Below are 19,623 nucleotides of genomic sequence, written 5' to 3' on the forward strand. Positions count from 1 at the left end.
CAGCTCTCTCAGTGCTTGAGCGTAAAAAAAAAGACGCTCAGCGCCTCGTTACGCTCTCGCAGTTTAAAAAAACGCGGCTCTCCCATTGAAAACAACTGAAAAAGTACGCTCGAAGCTGGAAAAAACGCTTAGGTGGACACACGGCCTAAGGCTGGCCACAAAAAAAGGACTAAAATGTGTAAATATGGGGGGTCCGAAAACCAGTCAGTATCTGGTGTGACCACCATTTGCCCCACGCAGTGCAACACATCTCCTTCGCATGGAGCTGATCAGGTTATTGATTGTGGCCTGTGGAATATTGGTCCACTCCTCTTCAATGGCTGTGTGAAGTTGCTGAGTATTGGCAGGAACTGGAACACGCTGTCGTATACGCTGATCCAAAGCATCCCAAACATGCTCAACATGTCCGGTGAGTATAATAAAATAAAATAGCAGTTTATAATAATATAAAATTTAATTCTGAAATGGTTATAAAATATATTAGAGTTATATTATAAATATAATGCATGGACATTTTCTTTGCTGTTAAGTTATAAGTGGTAAAATATTATTAAATGTTATGGTTGGTATTGCTACAACAAAATTTATAAAATAAAAAAGTAGTATTTGCATATGCATATTTTTACAACTACCTGTACATATGTATAGTACACAACCATTTTTCAGTATTTGACTTTTCAGTATATGACTCTTTAAAGGTGCCCAAGAACTTTTTTTTAAAAAACATGTAATATAAGTCTAAGGTGTCCCCTGAATGTGTCTGTGAAGTTTCAGCTCAAAATACCCCATAGATTTTTTTTTTTTAATTCATTTTTTTAACTGCCTATTTTGGGGCATAATTAGAAATGAGCCAATTCAGGGTGTGTGGCCCTTTAAATCCCGTGCTCCACGCCCCAAGAGCTCGCGCTTGCCTTGAACAACATAAAAAAAGTTCAAACAGCTAATATAACCCTCAGAATGGATCTTTACAAGGTGCATAGAGCATGTCTAATCATGTAAGTACAGTGTTTATTTTGATGTTTACATTGATTCTGAATGAGTTTGAGGCTATGCTCCGTGGCTAACGGCTAATGCTACACTGTTGGAGAGATTTATAAAGAATGAAGTTGTGTTTATGAATTATACAGACTGCAAGTGTTTAAAAATGAAAATAACGAGTCTTGTCTCCATGAATAAATACAGTAAAAAAAACATTGGTAACTTTAACCACATTTAACAGTACATTAGCAACATGCTAACGAAACATTTAGAAAGACAATTCACAAATATCACTAAAAATATCATGTAATCATGGATCATGTCAGTTATTATTGCTCCATCTGCCATTTTTCTCTATTGTTCTTGCTTGCTTACCTAGTCTGATGATTCAGCTGTGCACATCCAGACGTTAATACTGCATGCCCTTGTCTAATGCCTTTCATAATGTTGGGAACATGGGCTGGCATATGCAAATATTGGGGGCGTACACCCCGACTGTTACGCAACAGTCGGTGTTATGTTGAGGTTCGCCTGTTCTTTGGAGGTCTTTTAAACAAATGTGATTTATACAAGAAGGAGGAAACAATGGAGTTTGAGACTCACTGTATGTCATTTCCATGTACTGATCTCTTGATATTTGACTATGCTTAGGTAAATTCAATTTTTGAATCTAGGGCACCTTTAATGCTGATCAATCAAAATAAAAAATAAAATAAAAATAAAAATTGGATTAACAAATGTTTTACATTTAAATAAATATAAAACGTAATAATAAAAAACTTAATATAAATATGTGTGTGTGTGTGTGTGTGTGTGTGTGTGTGTGTGTGTGTGTGTGTGTGTGTGTGTGTGTGTGTGTGTGTGTGTAGGTAAGGGTTACCTTTAATAGGCCCTGTGTGTATGTATGCATATATGTCTGTGTGTAAAAGGGAACAAGAAAGACAGAGAGAGAAGAGAAATGGGGGATGTGGGTTAATATGTGTGACTTGGTGACTGAGGATCATTACGAGATGAAAGGAATGATGTGCAGGGCCCATAATGAGACTGCAGTGTGATTAATACTGACACTGTGAGCTGTCTCTAATTACTCTAATTCAATCAGCCCTGTTCTACACACATTCACACACACAGATAACACACTTACATAAGTGCACATCAACAATATCTTCTTCTCTCTTTCAAATACAGATGTACACTCTCAGACAGAAGCTGCTGCAACTTGTTCTTTTAAATGGGAGCTGAAGCATCTGGAATGACCACGACGGGCAGCACAGAGACGCAGTCAACCATTTAAAACGGCATCCAAATGGTTAGTGAAAGAGAACAGAGCTACAAATAAACACCGGCCGAGTTCGTAAACCTCCCAAGAGTTGCTTTCGTATACAGGAAGTTATGCTACAAGCAGAGGTCCAGATATACGAGTGTGTGTGTGTGATAGCATTGGGAAACCCAGACGTGGTGTGTGTGAGCATCTTCCTTGACTCGCTGGTGAAAAATCACTGCGTTTCTTTGAAGAGAAATCTCCCTCCTGTCGTAATTAGCTGCGCTGCTTGACTGACGACCTCGTTAACGAGTGGCATCATGCGATTCAATTTCTCTATTTTTTTGTGCAGGAATCTGAAAGGATGTTGCTGCTAATTATCATAATTAAGACAGCTGATTTGTTCGCTTGTACATGGGGAAGGATGGCTTTAATTAACTGAGCGGTTCTGGAATAGATTTGGACTCAACACTCGAGTCTGACACTGTTTACTCTGCGCTGTTTACACGACGAACCAGTCCGATAAAATGGTTTAAGTGTTTTTCTGCTCTCTCTCTCTCCTGCTGATATGCAAACATACAGCCACACGAGTTAAAGGATAATCTCTGTTTGCTAAGAAACAGATACAAAGATAAATTCACTGTCATTTTGTGTGCGACGAGGCCCCCGATTCGGTTGATAGATAAAAATCTTCAGGTCTTGAGGAACTTTGCCATCTTAAAAAAGCAGGAAACAATTAATACCGTTTTTTAAAGTGACGTTACACCCGAAAACAGAAAAAAAAGAGGTCATTATTTAATCACCCTAATGACATGACATCAAGCACCTTTCTCTCTTGCATGTAATCAGTTGTTACGGGGCGAATTTAGAAAGAAGCCAAATGAGATTTGAGAGCCATGATGGAGATTTCCAATGTATAATTACTTCAATTTCAGCCTGATCGTCAAATTAAGTGATCATTTACCTTCAGAAGACTTGAAATTATGGCACAACAATTATGTGGACCTTCTTTATGGTGCTTTTATTATGTTGCTTTGTACTTTTTTCACAATATGCTTTACTTTCATTGAAAAAGAGCAGCATGTACATTTTTCAAAGCATCTCTTTTTATGTTCCACGGAAGAAAAAAGTCATACAAAGTTTGGAATGACATGAGGGTGAGAAATTTTCTTTTATCAAGATTAAGTAAATGTTTTAGTAATTTTGTTATGTGATCTTTAGTTTTTATTCAATTTAGCTTTATTTTTTAGTACTTAAACCTATTTTATTTAAATTAGCTTAACTTTCTCAATCAAATATTTAGATTTTATTTTATTTCAGCTTTATTTCAATGAACAAAAAATATTTTTAATAGTTTTAGTTGACAACAGCACTGCTTCTTCAATGTCCGAATTGATATTTTTAGGTAAAGTTTAACCAGAAAAGTTTTACAACACTCAACACCTTATAGTTGGGGTTCCAATGTATACAAAGTGGCAATGTAGACCTGTATATATAGACATACACACATATGTGTGTGTCCAAGGTGAGAACAGTTAGTAAGTGGGACGAGAAGCTTTAGACATTACAGGGTGAAAGGCTCTTTGTTGGAGAGAGAAGAGGAAAGGGGTAGAGATGAAGGGGGGTTAGTCGAGCAGGATAATGCACTTCATTGTGTTTTGTGGAGGAATGTGCAGAGGTATGGTTCAAATCAATGCCCTGCACACTGCCATTGTCCCGCCCTTGCAGCCCCTTGCTACCTTGGCGACCCCCTGCCGGAATTAGCATGCTCCGCCCCCGAGCCTGCACTTGAAGGAAGAAAGCGATTAAACTGGACCTGAGGGTAATCTCTCCGTTTGTGTGTGTGACTGTGTGCTAGAGTGTGCGAGGCTCGATGTATAATAAGGAGCAGACGTAAGATGGGGCCCTGCTCTAGTCTGCCATGACTTGGCCTTAATTAGAAGAGACACAAACGGTGGGGTAGTAAATTAGTACTGTAACCGTGCACAAGTCACTCCAAACCAGACGCACACACAAACGCAGTCATCAGAGGAGGACTTCGAGGTCAAAGGCCACTGACTGAAAGACGAAAAAATGCCACGGGAGGCCCACAGTCGAACCTTAAAACAGACAGAGACACAATACACACATTCAGCTGTATCTGATCTATATCTATTCCCTGCCCTCTTTCCTAAATACCAGCTTTCACACACCAGGGCCAGAAGTATTTATAAGTGCAGCCCGGACCGCTGTGAGAGAGTTTCGGGGTAGTTATGTGTTGTCAAACTTACATTTGTTGATCTTGTGATTTTAACTTCAGCATTAAACATATTATATATATATATATATATATATATATATATATATATATATTATATATACACACACACACACACACACACACACATATTATTATGGTATTGGTCCACTGGTTAGAATTTAGGTTTATTTACAGAATTATTCAATCACATGACTTGAGGCAAAGAATTTATGAATAGATTCCTTCAACTAGGAATTTCAAACAATTCATTCAAAATGCATTAAAATGCAATCCATACATACAATGACTTTAATATATCTCTTCTATGAAGAGCAAGCTTTTTATTTCTGAATTAAAATGTATAGATTTTTTTCTATATTCACAAAGTCTTGATATAAAAAAGAAGTGAAAAAAAGTCTAAATTAAAGAATGAAATTCTTCAAAAGAAAAAAAAATTAAATACTTTGGTATAATTTTTCATTATAATTTTGAAAAATAAAACTGCTTGTTAATATTTCAATAACTTTTGTCAACCAAATCAAAACCATATGGTCAACCAACATGCAGGAACATTGAAAAAAAGAAAGAATTGGTAATAATAAACAATAATAGAGAGGACCACAGTTTCTATGCATGTTTTCTTACCAAAATAAAAAAAGTATCTACCTCATGCAAGCATGTATGTTTTCATGCACATTTTGAAAATTTTATTCAGATGTGGCATTTCATTCATTTTATGTAATATCTCAATATTTGAATACAAATATGTGGAAGGAAGACTATCTATTGATGAAGATCTGTCAAAATTGTGAGAATGTTTTTCTTTTTGTGAGGGCAAATAAAATTATACTACTGGTACTACACACACACACACAGGTTTGTTTTTGTGAATTGTGAGGAGATTCCATACACGTAATGGTTTTTATACTGTACAAAATGTATTTTCTATCCCCATACACCTAAACCTACCCATCACAGGAAACTGTGCACATTTTTACTTTCTCACAAAAACTCATTCAGTATGATTTATAAGCCTTTTGAAAAATGGGGACATGGGGTAATGTCCTCATAAGTCACCCTCTCCTTGTAATACCCATGTCATACTCATGTCATTATACAAATTTGTGTCCTGATACGTCACAAAAACGCGCGCACACACACGCAGGCACGCACACACACACGTTCGGTTTCCATGTCTTGAGCATTTCCATTGACATGGTTTTTATACTGTACAAACTGTATATTCTATGCCCTAACCCAAAATGTAGTGCTAACCCTAACCATCACAGAAAAATATTTGCATTTTTACATTTTTAAAAAACATCACAGAGTAATTTATGAGCCGTTTTCCTCATGGGGACTAAAAAATTTCCCCACAAGGATAAGGATTTCAGATATTGCAATCTTTGTGGAGACATTTTGTCCCCATAATGTATGGTTTACATGAACCACACACACACACGCACTCACTCACTCACCTGTCTGTGTGGTATGTTAGGAATCAGGATCTGTGTAAGTGGTGGGGTTAAGGGGAATGCAGGATTGACTATATTTAATTAGTGTCAGTAGATGTGTCCCAACGGAGATCACTAATTAGACTTTTACGTGCTGATGTAATTACCTGAGAGTGCTGAATATGTTTCATTTAATACAGCCCTCCCGTTTCTAAACAGCCGTTCCGCGCAGGTAACGTGCTCAACCTGTCTGTTTCTGAATACAGGGCTCTTTGATGTGGCTCCTTCGAGAGGCACTCAGCTATGTCTAGCCACATGGCCTTGTAGAACAGCACAACACTGAGGCCAGCCTTGTACAAACAAGACACTGTGGTACGGACGCATAACTGAGAACACATCCTGACTCTTTATACAGGCCTGTCTTTGTGACAGAGTGGAAGGGCCTACAGCGCAGCTCTGCAAGAAGGCCCATCTCTGTCCCTCAGATAAAGAACCCTCTACTTCAACTCCACAAGGGGACTTATCTTGGTCTCTAAATGTTAAAGTGATAGATTACCTGAAAAAAAAAAAAAATTCTGTTATCATTTACTTCTTGTTTTAAAGATATGGTCAGATTACTGAAATTTCGGCATAATTTTGCAAGGAAAAAAGTCTGTCTACTATCAGCAGTGTAGAGTTTTATGAAGCACAGCTCACACAGAAGTCCCTTTAAAACCAAGCAGCATCGCAAATCCATGTGACCAACTTGGACCAGTTGCGAAATCTGTGTGGGGAAAGCTTTCATCCTCGCATGAAATTTGCAATTGAGTGGATTCCTATTGAAATGACTGGATTTCGCCCCAAAATAATTGCCAATCAACACTAAATGTGACTGCACCTTAAACGATTAACTTCTTACATTTTGATCTGTTTATTATATTACGCTATTGCAAGGCTTCAGAAGACTCATATGCACATTATCTACTTCATTTTTAAGTTTGACAACCCCTGTCCACCATATTCTTTCACTGTATGGAAAAGAGCAGCATGAACATTCATCAAAACTTCTTCTTTCGTATTCAAATTATAAAAGAAAGTCAAATGAGTTTGACGAGACATTATGGTGAGAAAATGATGACAGAATTTTAATTTTTAAGTAAACTACGCATCCACATCTCATAACGGGCTTCTTAGCCATGGCTTTAGTGTGCAGGAGGGGCTCATTTTCCCAGACATAAATATTTAATTGAGACTGTTTTGTATGCGAGCACGACACCTCCATGCAATTCTGTTAATCTGCTTGGTGACAATAACAATTGTGAAAGACTCCTTAAGCATACAATTGAATTGAATCGAAATTGGAACGCCTTCCATACGCAATGAGGATTTGGCGGCAAACCAAGCGAATCCCACACAAGAAAGTTTAGTGCGGAGGCGCCGCCACAACTTGACATCTCACACCAGTCTGCCATTATTGCAGCACTTTTCACAGCGGTTGTGGGCCCTCGCGGCTCGTCGCTCGCTCAGACCGCAGCAGTGCCTTGGCCCCTAACAGACACTGCGCGGCCATGCGGCGTAATTTAAAGGTTCGTTTTAATTGATTTCTTCCCCGAGAACATGTTTTCCGCCTCAATACAACCCTTTCTTTTCCTCGGCGTAACACACTCTCCGACTGGTTTTTGTTGTGTGCGTTTTTTTCCCCTCTTCCTTCTCCCCTCCTCTTTCTTCCAGTTCAGTCGAAAGTGCATTAGCTTCCAAACAGAGTAATGTCGGTTCGATTGTGAATCGATTGTACTCACCTCCCCACCAGCCCCTCCGCTTGAGGGGAAGAAAGGCTAAAGGGAGGGAGAAGTGTTTGTAAACAGTGCCATGGCAACCGCTGTCTCTCTGACATTGGAGCAGAACCCCTGAAGAATGGCTCGTTTTCTTTATTCTACACCAACTTGTATGAATGTCCTAATATTACTGACACAAACGCAAATAGAAACAATTACACAAACACACAAAACATAAATTCACATAAAAGGACATGGACACACAGACATCCACACGCATAAATGCTCGCATTAATACACACGTGCACATAGTAAAACGTGGAAACATGTTACATATATCCACTACAAAGCATGTTCACCATTAAATACTGTACAGCAAAACTTGAACATTTTAATGTCTGTGCACTCACTAACATGATAAAGTGTTGTGTAAATGGTTGCTACATGGTTGCTAAGTGTTTTTTAACATGTTGCTAGAGTGTTTGCTTACTTACTTATAAGACCTCAGATGACCAACACCTATGAAGAGATGACGCCAACTCCTGTGAGGACTTCAGAGACGCAATCATCTGGATCAACATGCACATTCCCAAATTTCTACAGTATATATCCTAATTATTGTTAATATGTAAGCGCTATACAAATAAATGTGAATTGAATTTAATTACTGGTTCAATTCAAAAGAGCACAATCCAGTGTTATCAAAATGAATAAAAACTAAAGGAAAACATTTTTGCTAACTGAAATAAAAACTAAAAAAAACGTAAAAGCCAAGGTATAGCCAAGTATGGTGTCCCATACTTGCAATTTGTGCTCTGCATTTCACTCATTCCCATCCAAGTGCATATACACATCAGTGAGTATTGAACATATAAACACCGGAGCAGTGGGCAGCCATTTTTGCTGAGGCACCTGGGAGCGGTTGGGGGGTTAGGTGCCTTGCTCAAGGGCACATCAATTGTGGGTAATGAGAGTGGAAGAGAGTTTATTCAGTCCCCCCACCTACATTTCCTAAGACTCTAACCCGCGACCTTCAGGTTACAAGTTCAACTCTCACAGATTAGGCCACAACTGTCCCAAGTAAAAAAAGTAAAACTAAAAGACATTTTTGTGACCTCGAAGCAAACTGAAATAAAATAAAATGTATTCATTTTAGTTTTGATATTTTAGTGTACATTGTATATAACATTTGTATAAATATAACAAATAAATGTAATAATGAAATAATATTTATATTAAATAATAAATTAAATAATTAAATTAATGAATTAAAGTTAACTTTGGCAGCCCTAAAATATCAAACGAAATATTAAATACTAGTAAACTAAAATAAAAAACAAAACTGAAATAAAGTCAACAATAACAAAGGGAAAACTGCCAAAAACAGAATTGAAATGACTGACAATCGGTCGGTCGATCGGTCAATCAGTCAAGTCAATCAGTCAGTCAATCAAATCAGTAATCAATCAATCAATCAATCAATCAATCAATCAATCAATCAATCAATCAATCAATCAATCAATCAATCAATCAATCAATCAATCAATCAATCAATCAATCAATCAATCAATCAATCCATCCATCCATCCATCCATCCATCCATCCATCCATCGGTAATAACACTGCCCAAAACCAATTGGATTTGGTATTTTGGGTCTTGGAAATAACTCAGGATGCCCACCAGGTAAAAAACGCATGTCTGATCACCTAGAAAAGTAAAAACACACATCCCACTCCACATTATTTGAGGAATCTTCATGTCCATACAATAAATTTTGGTAAGTTTAATACAGAGGACTATGGATTTATTCAAATGAACTTTAAAGATTTAAAGGACCTAAAGTGCTTCACGTGACTGTATGGTCAACGAACAGGGAAAGGTACATCGTCTGTCTCACAAACTACAATGTCCAATTCTCAGACTGCACAAACAAGCCATAAAAATACCAGAGGGACAGACAAAATCCCCCCAGATTCAACCCCCGCCCCCCCCCAACCCAACCCTGCCCTATACCCCTCTCTCGTCTCTTTGTTACAAAGAATGCTATTCAGTACCCAGTGACTTCTCTTACACGGCAGAGGCCATCTTAATGAACAATAGACTGCATGGAAACAAAAGGCAGATTATTAAGTTGGAAGATGAGGGGGGAGGCATGTGAGAGTGAGAGAAAGTGACAGCGATAGAGAGAGGGAAAGAGAGAAACGTGGCAGTCTCTATGGCCAGCCACACATCTGGTGGCCATGTGTGGCATTGAGTGCTAATGATGGTCTTCCTGAACTCTCCACAATTAGCCGTGGCCCAGAGAAAGCGTCTCTCCACAGCCCAGCAGAGGAGGGGGGTGGCAGGGCTGCCGCCACTGTCCGTCTCTGGCCTTCAAAGAGCGGACACTTCCATTTCCACCATCAGTGGTTCAAAACTAACTAACAACCCATAAAAGTCTTTAACAGTCCTCTGCAGTGCTTTGAACAGACAACTAGTCATGATTCAAGCAGCCAGTGAAAAGAAGTAAGTAATAAAAAGTTTTAAAAGATAACAAAAACATTCCTTGCAACATGAGGAAGATTATGGCATCCACGTGCATGACCCGCTCTTTGGTTCTCGCTCAAAAGAAACTAATATCCAATACGCCGGAGGCAACACGTCCGCTATGAGCGCCGATGAAGATGTTAATTTGTCAACTTTACAAAAAGCATAGAGTCAATTTGTCTGAGTCTGTGTTCCAAATAACCGCGGTGAACTCACTTGTGCGCTCACAGGCTCCTGGATTCTTGAAGGGGGCGACAACTGGTCAAGGTTTCCATCCATTTCATTCACCATGACACTCAATACAATTTCAGCCGTTTTGTATAAAAGTGTGGGAGGCTTTCTTCTCAGGAGATTGGCTCCAGATATGAAACCATCATGGTAATACAAATAGAAGATGGAGAAGAAAGCAAAACGAAAGAGACAGAAAGGGGCAAGGGCTGGGGGGATTCGAGAAAAAGAAGAAGATAGATGGAGAAATGCTGAGAACTTTAACCTGTTAATCAAATTGCGCTGCAGAACATGATGCTTTCAACAAAGATTTAATTGATTTATGGTGGTCTCTGAGTCTGAGATCACAACAAAAATCTAACAGAATAAACTGAAGTTTTATGGTTTTGTAAACAAATAAGCACAGTGATCATGTGACTCACTTTGGATCATTCTCAAATCATGCGGAATATACAACAAACAAAAAAAAATAAGGTTTAGGAGTTTTCAAACTACATACAGTCTGAGGTTCCTGTCAACATCCACACCTTAGATTCCTGGCTCACATATGTTTGTGTGCGTCTCCAAGTTTCGGAGAGCCACGGGTAATGAACAGAGGGCTCCACCGTTCAGTCATTTTCACTTTCCGTCTCTCGTTCTCCATTTTTCAGAGTGACTGCGCACAGAGAGAACAGTGCGAGATCAATACAGCTGAACTTCAGCCTTCGATCTCCTCAGTGCCACACCGTTACCACGGAGACAGCAGCTCTGGTCCCCAAGCGGCGGCAACCGCTGAGGTGAATGGCTACGTGCCCAGTGATCAGAGGTTTGTGCAGTTACTTTGCACTCTAGGTGCCAAAATCTTAAGGGCTTTAAACAAGGCATCGATGGAGGTAAGAACAGTATGCTAACAACCTTCTGATGTGTTAACTGAGTTAAATTAGGCTTTTATGAGTTCCTGCGGGAATTCCAATCTTTCAGCATAGGGGGTTTCCTCTGAGTAGACCCGATCTAGACTCACAAAGCTAGACTTTAGATAATCGCAGCAAAATCTGGTCCACTTTGTAGCTCATTTTGTTTCTAAGAACTGCCTACATAAACAGAAAAAGATAATCTGACTACATAAAGTGAACATCCACAGTTTGTTTCCATCCTGATGAACTTTAAATCCAAAAGGTCCTTTAGGACCAAAGCAGTCAAATGAGGCATCTACAGTACCTAACTTCATATCATGTATTGCCCATTCAATATTACTATTGATATTCATATTCATATTCATATTCATATTATTGTCTATCAAGATTTAATCACAATTCAACAACAGAATCATCTTGCATGGGTGTGCTTTGTGCTTGTGTGTGCGCGGCCGTCCTGTTCACAGGCCCGACTCGACAATGAGCGTAATTTGATTTGTGACATCTTCACTGTCATCTTGGTGTGGAGATCAAATTTTCAAGCCAAATGACCGCAGAGAAGCATCCACTTCCTCTGCTGCCATGGCGACGAGCTGCCACGGTGACATGGAAATATGGGAGCATCACAACAGATTATTGACACAGTTTTGTAGAGCAAATTTACTTTTCAACATTTTTTATAGGACTTATCAGATTTAAAAATGCATTTTCACCAGCTTTTTTTTTTATTTTTTATAAAGTTGTTACAGGTGATAAAAACCTGTCCCATAGCATGAGTAACACACACACATGTTTGTGTGTGCATGTGGATATCCTTTGAGTGTATTTATAGCACCTTTAATAGGTAATAGAATTCAAACAATCACATGTTAAAATAAGCTAGTTAGGCTAAAATACAAAAGAAATGCATTATGATTCAGATTCTTCACAAATCATAATAATCTCTCATAATGCCTTTGTTTCAGTGTGTGGGTCAGGATTTGCTGGCATCGTGCTGACAAGGAAAGTAAGACCTGAAATCAGCTTAATTACACTAATAAATTATATCTTGATGAAAATTAATGTAATGAACTAATGGAATATCTTGGTGAAAACCTAAAACGATTTGTGTGAGGGTTCGGTTTAGGGTTTGGTCCAGGATTAGGGGATAGAAAATATTATTAGATCAATACAAAGCAATGGAAAGTCTATGACAGGAAAACAAACAACATGAGAGAGACAACTGTGTTGTGAACTTTGCACTTTAGGGCCTGTTAAGGGGCAGGACTGATAGCTGGTCAGACTGACAGACCCAATCGATAATATTTCCAATTCTCTGCAGACAAACTACACAGTTACACACTAGTATGTGAACATACAAACAATTTCTGCTCATTTCAGCTTTACAATTTCAGGATAAAAGAGCCTAAGTCACAGAACAGTTAAAAAATATTAATAAAAATAAATAAATAAATAATAATAATAATAATAATAATAATAATAATAATAAAAATTACACACAATTTTATATATATGGGTCATTGAAGAATAAGGTTTTTAAAAGTGTAAAAAAACATAATGGAGATTAAATTAATTGAGGTTTTATTAAGTGTTAACAATGAGATTATGTGGTTTTTATAATCAATTAAGACTGCTTTTGTCATTTTTACAAGATGGACAAAATTTGCCACCAAAAAAGTCATTTGGTTTAACCAAAATTTCGGTTTTACCGAATGACATTTTTGGTTATACCAATGACAATATTTTCAAACAATGCTAACAGGCTGATATCTAGCTAGCTAGCAAATTAGCTTAAAGGACAATCAAACATTTTATATTTAGTATAAGTTTTTAAAATATTACATTTTCCATGTTTTATAGCTGTTGTTCCAAATGACCTGATGTTTCGGGACTTGCGTATGAGCAAGTGAAAACATGAATTTTTCAAATAGTTAAAAGAGAGTTAGTTACTTTGCCAGGACCATGTGGTCCTTTGCAGGTGTCCGAATGATGTCACATCCTGTCACATGATATTGATTGCATGACTTGATCCAAAATGGTCCCTTTATAATGGTTACTCCGAATGACATCAATGAAATTCATTTCTCTTTCTTATAAAGAAACAACTTATACACATAATTTTAATATAATTTTGCTCTATGTTGATATATGATGTTATAAAATTATGCCAGAATAAAAAACAAATACATTTATTACATTTTAAGATACACAAATGAAATGGCTGTATTGGCCTTTGGACGGTTAAACCGAATGACCTTTTGACAATTCAAAATCTTTAAAATACATTTATATGTAGCAAAATATAATTAAAACCTTTTGGATTCAATAAAAGAGATCTAGTTGTACTACCTTACCTACTTTGGATGTCATATTTTTGTTTTTTATTGTTATTATTAAGGCCTTTGGACAAAAAAATGACACATCACGTCATTGACTCATATTTATATATATACACTGCATTCCAAATTATTATGCAATTGACATATCAGTAAGATTTCAGTACAATAAACATTCAGATTTTAGTTTCTAAGAAAATGTTTGTTTGTTTGTTTGTTTATCCATGTCTTTTTAGACAACTGGTATCAATCTCAGACAAAATAATTTGCCAGATATATGGAAACCCTACTTAGAGGTTGTTCCACATTATTAAGCAAGTCACAGTTCTCATGCAATATGGGGAGGAAGAAAGATCTTTCTGAAGATGAAAAGCATGAAATGGTGCAATGTTGTGCAAAAGGCATGAAAACAACTAATATTGTGTGAAACTGAATGGCGATTATCGAATTATCATAAGATTTGTGAGTGATTTAGAGCACAGCAGAACTCGGTCAGATAAAGACTTATTAATGAAAGTTCCTGTCAAAAAATTAATTGTATTAAAAGGGCAGCTATAAAAAAAGCCAGTGTTGAGCAGCAAACAGGTATTTGAAGCTGCTGGTGTCTCTGGAGTCTTGAGAACCTCACCATGCAGGCTGGCAGTTGTGCGTAAAGATGCATTCTAGACACCACAAACCAAACCTAACAAAGAGAAACATTTACAGTAAAACATTTTCATGTTTTACTGGTTATTTAAATTTTTCTGGTGAAAAAGTATGTTTACAAGCTGTTTAGTTAAAAAATGTATTCAAATAAAAATAATTTAAACTAAATCCATACAATGATCTCATGATGTGAACCCCTACATGATTCTATATACTGTATGAAGTGCCTGATAAAAACCATTTAAGGTTATAGAACCTTTTCTTCTAAGAGTGCAAAGTCACACAAACGGAAAGGAAAAATTCCATTGCTTTTAAATACTAGCACTCTTGGAAAGCTGCTCAACCAATAAAATCCATGGGCAAGAACTAACTGTTGTACAACAACAACAACAACAGCAACAGACGTCTAGGTGTGTCCTCATTTAAATAGCCAGGCAAAGTGTAGGAGTGTGTATGAAAAGTGCCACTGCTCTCATTAAAGCAGAATGCAGGACGGCCACCGCAGCAAGTGACACAGTTTAAGAGGGAATCATATTCTTGATAAACATTACAGAGATAGAGAGAAAAAGATGGGCAAGACAGAGACAAAGTGAGCGTAAACGTGTATGTGTGTGTGTGTGCGTGTGTGACCATGGTGATGGAACTGTAGATCCTCTTTGCTCTGGCACTAAAACAACCATCTGCTGAAGCTTTGTTTTTCAGACCTGCGACAACAACGAACCAGCTGTACGCGTCTGCGGGCATGTGTGCCCGTGCCTGCGTGTGCGCGTGCAATATGAGCGAGGCGGAAAACAAGAACGGGAGCAGAAGAAATGAAAGAGACGAACACCTGTGAGCTGCCAACACGATTCACGGCGCGAGTCACCTCTCGGTAATGAATACATTAGGCGTGGAGTAGCGTGTCCCAGTCCACCGGAGGGCTCCGAAATGACCGGTTAGCGGTCCTCGTACCACATCCGACGCACTCTTTGATTCAACCTGGTTGCTGTTTATTCCTCTCCGACATAACGGGTAACAAAAGCAAATTTAACCTTGAAGAATAAACAGCACGAGTTTGAATGTGGGCCGATCTTAAAAAGGCAATTAAGCATGATGGATGGCACTTTAATCTGCTTGCAAAAATAATTGTCTTGTTGTTTCATCTTCCGTCTTCATTATATCTAAAACTCGGCGAGGACAGAATGACAGAGAGGTGAAGTTAAGCAAGGAGAAGTGCTCTTTTACTGTTCCGACACACTGTTTGGTCGGTTTTCTTCTAAATGATGCTGTTATAATGGGGGAAAAATATATATCATTGTGACATTTGTATTGGTCTATTGAAACCTGACTATATGTATCAAAACATAGGGAAATAATACACTGATTGAAAGAAAATGAACTCAGAAAATGTTTTATTCAAAAAAGAAGGATAAGTACAAACTCATTTCAATCCATTCAATATCAAGGGACTCTTAAAGGAGTTAATAATATATTTTTGAGTAGTATATAACTGCAGGCTCTTAAAGTTCATACCTTCTTCACAATGGTCTGTTTACAGATTTCTATGAGCGACTCCAGAAGGTCATTCAGCACATTGGGCATCATTTCTAAAGCCTGCGTTTGAATAGTGTGACTTTCACAAAGTTGCTAATGGAAAAGTTTGAGCAACATTGAGTGACACCCGGCGTTTGTTGCTTTGGTTCTCTGGATATTTCAGACGTCTTACAATAGAAAAAGGCAGGTCAGCTCAAGTCCCCACTCTGTGTCTCCCGTCTGAGGACAATGAGGGTCACATAAGGGCACATTCAAGCCTCTGACATGCTCACAGCACCTGATAGACTAAAGAGTCAACTCGAAGAAAGAAACCGAGAAGGGAACAGAAAGGCCATCTCTGATGTCTTAAACTCAGTACTGAGATGATGGTAAAATGCAAGATTTAGACCATTTCTACAGCACTGATGGAGGCAAATGAAAGATCACTGCTCAGTAACACCCGGCCAGGTGGTTTGTTTAACAGTTCTATAGGTTTGCATCAAGTTCTAGCAATGTTCAATAGGTTTGCATCATGATGCAACAGCAGTTGCAACCTGTTTTACGTTCTGCTTTCCAAGTGAATCAAGAGACTAGACTTGATTCTATCGGAAATTAATTGGATTATGAAAAGTGGTTGAAGGGGTTGAAATCACGAGGGCTTGGTGACGTGAGCCAAAAAAGGAAGGACGTTTAGAGGTGAAACAAGTTATTACATTTTGAACGTTTATGAAGACTTCAAAGTTTGTTTTCCTTTGGAATAACGGTAACACTTTATTTCTATGGTCCGCTTATATTGGGATATTTTACTAACTATGGCCCTGTTTGCACCTAGTATTAAGATAAATACATGTGTATATGGGGTCTAAATCGTTTTGAGCATTTTACCGGATTGCTTTTATAGTGTAAACGCTCATGTGGTTGAATGCGTTTGAACAGTCGACTGTCTACTCACCGCCAACTGATTTGATGTGAAAACATTATTGGAAGCGCGCTAGCCAGATAGGATTTAAACTTCGTCGGCTGAGGACCAAAGTTTGGTCTGAAGACGAAAAACATACCAAGCACAATGTTCTCTCACCATGCCTGTATGTTTTTCCGTTGTCTCTGTGTGTGTTCATATGTAAATTGTGTGAGCTTATACTCTCCCCTCGAAGAAATCAGGACAGAAGTGATTGAAAGTGGAAAAGAGATGGGTTAAAGGTGCTCTAAGTGATCCTGGGTGGAGTAACTTCCTGTTGTCGTTCAAAGTGATGTCAAACAAAACAGAGGCTAGCTAGACCCTCCCTTCTCCTCCTCCTCCCCTCTGTGCTTCCTGAAACAGTCATGAACGCACATTTAAAATCATTCTTGTCAGTTATTGGCTGGAGCATGTTTATTATGATTCGTGGTCCAGGCTGCACCAGTGTGTTTTTATTGCAGTTTTCGGAACTTGTGGCCACTACAGAGACCGCATTTTTTTACAGTGTGTTCAGGGGACAGGCAGCTAGCGGATAGTGAGGAGATGTTTGCTGTATGTGACAAAAAATATTTTGGCCTAAAAACGCGTGACATCGCTTAGAGCACCTTTAAGGTACAAGGTGTAAATGGGTGTGTGTCTCCCTCGTCTACTTGTGATTTGATCGACCAAAGCGCATCTTAATACAAGGAGCAAACAGGGCCTATAAGTAACTTTGCAACTACATGTCAACTAACTCTCAGAGTATTAGTAGACTGTCTGCTTAATATCTACTAACACTTTATTTTGATGGTCCCCCAACAGACATATTACTGACTATAAGTAACTTACGTCAACTTATTCTACTAACCCGAACCCTAACCTAACAGTCTTCTATTACTCTAATGAGAGTTAGTTGACATGTAGTTGCCAAGTTACTTGTAGTTAGTAGAATGTCCAAAGTGGACCATCAAAATAAAGTGTAAAAGGAAAAACATGCACCAATAAATTGTTTACAAATGGACCAAAACTTTAAGACATCCAAAGGATGGACAGACTGAAAATGAGACTTCTTTGGTGGGATTTGACAGCCCCCTCTTGTCAGCTGAGGTGGGTTGCACCCACAAAATTAGTGATGAAATGGGCATCTACACTGAAAACTGGCCCGTCACATACAAAGACCTTAGTCAGATCCTAGAAAGGAGAGAAGAAGCAAGGCAAAAAAATGGAGGAATGATGCGTATTAGAGCCCAGATGGGAGGATGAAGTGGCTAAGTAGAGGCAGAGAGAGAGACAGAAAGAAAGAGAAGAATGCTTCTCCTGTTGTCCATGGAGCACTTCATACTTGTCCAAGAATAAACAGGAAATGCAGCTGCATTTGGACCACTCCCCTCCCCCCATCCCAAAAATATCCCACATTCCTAACGGGCTTCCATCATTCTCTATCCATCTGACCCAACTTATTCCGGCTCAAAGATGTGGAAAAGGGAATTTAAAAGAGAAGTTCTTCGAAACATCTTCCGCCCCATTCCCCAGGACTCATTCTTCGCACTGTAATGTGGTCTGATAGTTAGAAATCTGGACACGCAGTTGCGTTATTTGACTAATCCCTCTTTCTTGAGAGCAAGAAGAGGAGAATGGTGGCTTTGTGGCTGCAGACAGTGTGGCAAAAAGAACTATACAGTACCAAATTGAGGTCGCCCAGAGACAATGGTTGTCCTTCAGCTTATATTCACAGACGTCCCACAACTCTATCAAATGTGTTTCTCATTGTAAAGACTATCTTACATGGCAACAATAGGAGTAAAACTCCTGAACAGAACCTTCCATCCACCAATAGGCTTTGTGTCGCTTCTTCTGACATGGTGGCTAGAGTTCTGGGATTGAAATCCGGTGAGAAGGCTCTGAATCAGCAGAGAATCCACAGTTCTTTTGACACCTGCTTACAGAAAAGGCACTAAAACGCTCAGTTAAAGATAGATATCAAACACAAACTTCAACTTATCCTGGTTTAGCCCCACACAGAGGAACCACATGACTTTATTCTGCACCTGATGTTAATCTGCTCTGATGGAGTGCTGCTCTTCATTTGAAGCATATTAGCTAACCTCTTGGACACAAGGTCCAAACAAATCATGCATATGCATGCGGTCGGACCAATAGAGGGATTATGTCCATGAATACATTAGGGCTGGGACAGCATTTCTGCATACCAATGCGGACAGCTGACGTGTCTCTTGTCAAAGTGTCTGAGCTTCGCATGAATGTATACATCTGGACGGCCACATCATGTGATCTTATTATACTTCTAATTAGATCACGTCTATAATGGTAGGCAAGATCGTTTGTTGGCTATTTTCCCACACTATTCATACAGTAGCAATCACTCGCTTTCTTGGCCAGAACAAAGAGAAGAGAAAAGCATTTAGTGTAGAAAGATGAAAAACAGATAATGATGTGAGAGAGGTTTACAGGAAGTGCAGGTGGCTGGCAATTCATACTAAAAAAATTTGAGAAACACCCAATTGCCTTCATAAACATTATATTAAAATCATTTTAAAATATAAAATATGCAGAAAAATGTAAAATAAAATATCAGCTTTACTAATTTTACAACAACAACAATTATTATTATAATTATCATTATTAAAGTAGCATACAAATTCTACATGTGTTAAATAATCTTTAATATTTTACTCCATTGTACTCAAAGAGAAAGAGATTTGTAGATGAAGAGTTCAGATGCAAAAACCTCTAAGTCTGTCAGACATGTTTTCTTTTAAATTAGCTTTTTTTTTTTTTTTTTTTTACCAGGCTCCTATGTTTAGGTTCAGTAATTTCACTTTAATGGCAATGAAAAGG

The 19,623-nt window shown here is 38.3% G+C and overlaps 1 protein-coding gene across 3 annotated transcripts in view; it reads right to left on the reverse strand.

Annotated features, from left to right (window-relative positions):
• The window catches only part of sox5 (SRY-box transcription factor 5), a 193,393-nt gene that overhangs the window by 102,016 nt on the left and 71,754 nt on the right, over nucleotides 1-19,623 (reverse strand). Inside the window, exon 1 of one of the 3 annotated variants that reach the window (XM_067391920.1) lies at nucleotides 7,711-7,780. The exons of the other annotated variants lie outside the window; for them this stretch is intronic. The gene's annotated coding sequence lies outside the window, so the exon portion shown is untranslated. Of the gene's footprint in view, nucleotides 1-7,710; nucleotides 7,781-19,623 lie in introns of those variants that run through there. 3 annotated transcript variants of the gene reach the window in all.

This window comes from Chanodichthys erythropterus, chromosome 8, assembly GCF_024489055.1.
Source record: "Chanodichthys erythropterus isolate Z2021 chromosome 8, ASM2448905v1, whole genome shotgun sequence".
Lineage (NCBI taxonomy): Eukaryota > Metazoa > Chordata > Actinopteri > Cypriniformes > Xenocyprididae > Chanodichthys > Chanodichthys erythropterus.